Source organism: Rhamphochromis sp. 'chilingali' (genome assembly GCF_963969265.1).
Source record: "Rhamphochromis sp. 'chilingali' genome assembly, chromosome: 11".
Classification (NCBI taxonomy): domain Eukaryota; kingdom Metazoa; phylum Chordata; class Actinopteri; order Cichliformes; family Cichlidae; genus Rhamphochromis; species Rhamphochromis sp. 'chilingali'.
The window spans coordinates 16,407,497-16,413,418 of NC_137938.1; the positions used below are offsets into that span (position 1 = coordinate 16,407,497).

Genomic DNA, 5,922 nt, shown 5'->3' on the forward strand with positions numbered 1-5,922 from the left:
CTGAGTGCCTAAACGCCTCAGTTAGATGTTTTTTCCTACACTTTATGCAGGATCCCAACCATGCTATCCTTACCTTGTCGCTAATGGCCATCACATCCAGTTTATACTTGGCTGGTTAGACGCAGCTGAATTTCCAACTGTGCTGCATCAGACATTTGCGTTCTCACATGAAACCCCTTTGGGAAATGAAACAAAACTTCAGGACTGCTGTGGATGTGGGAAAACAACTTATTTTTATTGCTGTGACTGTCTCATTTATTCTCTGCTCTCACTTTCATTCCTGCTGCCCTCCTAATATCAGTGCTGTCTAACATCCATCATTTGCATTTTGTACAATCATACAATAGATTAACTTCAGGCTATATCTCCTGTACCTCATTCACCGTAGGATACCCTCCTGACCTCAGGGTTCAGCATAGGGCCAACATATGGCGCTCTTACAGGTACTGAGAGCTGAGGCTGCTAGAGGGAGGCAAGATGGATGGAAACTATTATGGGTCAAGCGCTCCTTGAGGCCTGTGTCATAAAGCCTATCTGACTATCAGACTAGATATATATGGGTGACAGGACAGGAAAACATGATATCGTCTTCTGATATTTTGGACTCATTACACATTTTTTGCCACAATACAGGGCAAAAATGTGATACTTAAGCAAAGATTTGTAAAAAGAAGAACAAAGACACACACAACCACCCACACAAAACTTTTTTCTCTTTTAAATAAACATGACAATATTTTCTCGCTTCATACCATTAGCTGTACTCCAGGATAATGCACATTAACACCAGTGTAGGGTCATGAGACAGAGCCAGGGGAATGTATGGGGCTGGTGTGGTGGCCTGTGGTCGTGTGCCAGTCAGGCCATCATCGAGAGAAGGCCATCCCCGCGAGAGAAGATATCACCATAGCCTGGTTGGCTGACAGTTTCAGGGCCCTTATTGAAAAATCAATGTCCATTTGTGCGTCCAGCTCACCTGGCCGTCTGCCAGCTCGGCTGAAGTCACCTAATGAAGCCTGATCCCGTTACCTGATTCCTGATTCACTGAGTCAAAGTGACTTTGCAGCTGAAGTCATCCACCCATCAGAGACCTCGGGGATGAGTTCAACGTGAACCAGGCAGCATGCTGTTGTTGTTGTTGTTTCAGTTTGTATCCTCCTGTTCTTTTTGGTGTAGAGCAGCGGGCAGACCTGCATATCTGCAGGCGACATGAATCATTCATAGTGAAAGCTGATGGTTAGCTTAATGCTTGTTAGAGCTTATCAGAGCATATTTTGATTAAATTAACACAAACATACTTTAAAATCACTTATCATTTACAGACATGAAAATATTCTTTTTCACAAAGTGAAAAGAAAAATTGATGTTTCAAACATCCACTCTTATGCTGCATCAATGGCATCTTGAAGTGACCATAATCACCAGTTTTCTGACTTGTAAATAGCATACACATCATGTGAGTTGAAATCATGAGCAGAAAATTCTTCTGAAAGTTCCACTTTTCTGACTTAATGATATAGTAACAATGCAGAAGTGCCCGAAAAAGCAGATGATGTCTCACATCAGCCAAATCCTGTCGTATGAGGTAATTAAACACAAATCTAATAGACAGAGCAGTATTATTGCGCATTATTCATGTCAGGAAACAACTTTACTGTACTGCCTTGATGTGAATACCGATGGGAATTTTACCAAACTTTACAATCCAACCTATATACCATGAATTTTAATGCTCATGCGTGAGCCAAATACTGCAAGAAATCAAATTCTTCTCATTCCTGCTTCTTTACAAGGCAGGAATCCTGGCTGCCCACTCACTGGCTACAAATACACTTAACAAACTTTCAGATCAGTTTATAGTTTAGAGGCAAGTGCGAGAACAGTTAGAAGGTGTTTAATTCGCCTATATTTGACCACATTTACAAATATTTGTAGGGATGAACGTAAGTGTGTTGTATATGGAGGGAGAGAAGCTGAGTACTAAATTATTAAACTGTTTCCTCAAAATAGATAAGGTAGGATGAGATACATTCCTGTAATCATCCTGCAATCATTCCTGTTTTAGCATTTGGAAAACTTGGGTAACCCTCTCTCTAATAGCATACCGTAAATGACTCACACCAGGATGGATGGCTAAAACCAAAATGCAGCCTGTTTCCTAGACTATACACTGTACAGTAGATTGTAGCTGTGGTCATCTTTTCAAACTCTGTGGATAGACCACTGTAATATCACAGCTGAGACTGAGGCTTTTCTTCCAGTCACTCCACTCACAGTTTACCATTAGATGGATAGAAGGACTACACTATGGTATTGTGCATTGTGATTCATTTTTAGCCCATGCAAGGACTGTGGTCTAATTGTGTCCGGGAAACCTTTCCTGTGTGTAAACGCTCGGCCACTCTGACTGATCATTATGTTAAATGTCAGCTGGCTCTAAAGTTGTGGCTGTGGCAGCTGAGCAGCAAAGCCACCCTACTTCGGTGGATTACTGCTCTCTGAAGTTTCATCTATCCGCGGATGAGTGGCCAACAGCGGCAGCAGGCTGTAATCCTTTGGGCCACAACAGCAGTGCCTGATCTAAGGTGGAATGAAACATCCAATCGTAAAACTCCAATCAGCAGGCTGGGGGCAGCAAGCTGATCTTGCAGCCGGTGACGCAGATGTACAATCCCTCCCCATTTGACTGGGCCCTGCGCTACTCTGTCCAACAATGGAGAAAAAAAAAACAAGCTGGGGGGGTTGATGATTAAGTGTTTCGAAGAGCATTCGTGATGTACCTTCGTGAAAGGTTGACTCGTGTTGGGCAGGACGAACGGCGGGAGGAGGAGTAAGGTCAGTGAGGATGGGGAGACGAGAATGATGAGGAGGAAGTTGTTGGAGTAGGAAAGGAGGAAGAGAAAGAGGGGAGGAAGGCACTGCCGAGGGCATTGCACATGATAAGAGACAACATCGTCCAGGAAGGAGAGTGCTCTGCCTTTAAAGCAGCCGATGCTCTCAATGTTGAGCTGGCATTCATTACCAGAATGACGTAGTCTGTCTGTGCGCCATGTCTGTCCCCAGTCTGACCCTGAATTCACACTGGCCCCTTCCTCCTCTCACTGAGTGGGAACCGACACTGCCTGGGCCTGTGCTGCACCAATTCTTTAACATACATGCATCAGAAGGTTTTCTCTAAAATTCCTTTAGATTTTGGGAATGCCCCCTCTTGGTAGTTCCACCACCCCAGATCAGCCACCCTCCAGTCCCCCTTTCTTCTGCGCCGCGGAGCCTCGTGGAGGAGGCAGTGTGTAATGCAATTTGGTTGATTAAAAGAAAACATTAAAGCACTACCTTATTGAATTTGACGGCACGTACGGATCCGGATCTCACCGGCCACTCTGTTTTATTGGCCGGAATAAAGGGGATCACGTCATTCCTTGTTGCCCCCCCTCCCTCCCTCCCACCTCCACACCGCCCTCCCCACCCTGTGGCCCTGCCTTCCCAGACAAACCTTGGCAGGAGGACGTCCTGGCAGGACAGAGATTTGTTTAGACCTCGTCTCCCTCTTTCCTAACTCCCCACCCTTTTCTCATTGCACCTTTCTAACCTTGCCACCGCGACAGAGAGAGTGGTGGTGGGAGTGGTGGAGGAGGGGGGTGATGGAGCTGGAGAGAAACACAGAAATGGAAAGACAAAGTGAGAGAAAGACCCTTGGCGTAAGCGAAGAGGAGTGATTTCATTTCTGTCAGTTCACAGGCTGATAGGTCATCAATCTCATGAGTGGCATGGGTTAGAGGTATTCACCTCCTTATCTCTCGGTGCAAGATGTCTTATTTGCTGTTCCTAACAAGTTACAAGTACTGTAGTCTATCATTTAGACTCTGAAGTGCAATTGTGTTAGGGAGATGGGATGGGTGGTGGTGGTAGGGGACAGAGATGCATGGGGTAAGCCTTCCGTGAATATCAAACACCTGCCAATCTCCTCAGTAAAGGCCAAGTACACTCTCAGCTTGCCATATCCAGTCCATTTATTAGTTATGGTGATGGGGCTAGTCTACCCGATCGTGTATGGGAGCAACAAAACAACTTCTGAATGGAAGTCCTCTGTTTAGATGACATCATCTGTGGCTGCTTCAATTACGCTGCAAGAAATGAATAACAGCACACAAGGGATGATGTAATGCATCGGCCCTGTGTGCAGCCACTGAATTTAGACTTTTAATCTATATCGGTCTCGATGCATTGTTGACTCCAAAACCCTTATTACATCATCCACAGTCTGTCTTCAGCAGAACACAAGAAAGAAACTTTTTTTAATCCAATAATGGTGCGACAGCATACTTAAATGAGCAGAATTTGGTGTCCACTGTAAACAAAGATGATGAATATATTGTTGCGTGAAGGTGATTCAGGCAAGTGCTTGTTGGATACCCCCTCTGCCCACGCCTTCGAGGAGTCACAACTAGAAGGGCAGCATCCAACAGTTTTTGCAAATTTAGTACTGGGACCTCAGCGGCAGAGCTGATATCAACCTCTGGATGCACAATACACAAACAGACTTATAACTTTTAAAGACATGAGTTTGTTTTAGATTCAGCGTTTGGCAGATTATCAAACAGCGTCTGGAACCCTCACCCCCAAACCACTCCAAAATTTGATCTGGATAGGCTGCTTCCTATAATTACAATGGACTAATTCCAGTAATTTTCCAACCCCCCTCAGTCCAGCAAGCATCCCCTCCTTTATGTAGCCATTAGCAAGGTAAGTAAGTGACTGCCCTTCCCCACGGAACTAATTCTGCATATATTTGTGTATCACCATGCCTTGCGCTTTATTTTAGGCTAATGTTGTTAGTGTCCAAACTTGATAAATCTGTCCTGTTTGAAACAACCAGTCTGTTGCCTTGTCTTTTCATAGTAGAGGGTATGTGAGGGGAATTGTGTCATTTTTTTTAAACAAAAACTAATCAAAAAGCAGAAACAGTGCAGGAAAAACTAAGCACACCCTAATATTCAGTAACATGTAGCTCCACCTTTAGCAGCAATTACTTGAAGTAATGGTTTTCTGTATGACTTTATCAGTCTCTCACATTGTTGTGGAGGAATTTTGGCCCCCTCTTCTTTAGAACCTCGTTTAAATTCATTGAGGTTTTCGTTCATGCACAGCTCTCTTAGGGTCCTGCTTCAGGAATTCGATCAGGTTGAGGTCTGGTTTTAACTGATTCTTTTCTTTTTCAGCCACTCTGCTGTAGATTTGGTGCTGTGCATGACCCAGTTTGGGCCAAACATTACCTGACAGCAGAGATGGGCAGTAACGCATTACTGCAATCTGATTACTTTTTTCAAGTAACGAGTAAAGTAAGGGATTACTATTGCAAAAACGGTAATTAGATTACCGTTACTTTCCCGTAGGAACGCTGCGTTACTGCGTTACTAAAACCGTGATTTTTTGCGAGAATGTCTCACGACAGTGACGTAAGCGAGTGCGCCGTTAGTGACAACAGCTGTGTGCAGATCAACAATGGATCACATATCTATTGTGGGAGAGAGTATGAGCGTGCAGCGTTTAAAGCGTGGAAGTACTGACCTTACTTTGAGTTTGATTCCATAAAAAGTGACAAAAACATTAGTGTCCATTGTGCGTGGGAAGAAAACTTCTTTTTACAGCGAAAAAAACCCCTAAACTTCCAAGCAAGCACCGAGTGCGCAACGACATAATGGGAAACTCACAGAGACACTGCCGTATCCTTCCACTGACCGCTGCACACCTGCACCAGGGTAAACCTCCGCCTACCGCGGTCCTGCTTTACAGGTGAAAATAGAGCAACAGGACCGCTGAGTCTTTGACTTTATTTATTTTCTGCTGTATTTTACTTGGATCTATTTAAAAGAGTGAATGTAAACACAAAAAATATTTTATTTTATGTACTGGAATGTGTAG

At 44.1% G+C, this 5,922-nt stretch overlaps 1 long non-coding RNA gene across 1 annotated transcript; it reads right to left on the minus strand.

The window, feature by feature from the left end:
- Positions 1-393: 393 nt before the first annotated feature.
- LOC308406158 lies at positions 394-5,685 on the minus strand. The gene is made up of 3 exons (XR_013973462.1): positions 5,569-5,685; positions 3,494-3,647; positions 394-1,198 (listed from the first exon to the last, which is right to left on the minus strand). It is a non-coding gene; the product is annotated as an uncharacterized lncRNA (long non-coding RNA).
- Positions 5,686-5,922: the final 237 nt, after the last annotated feature.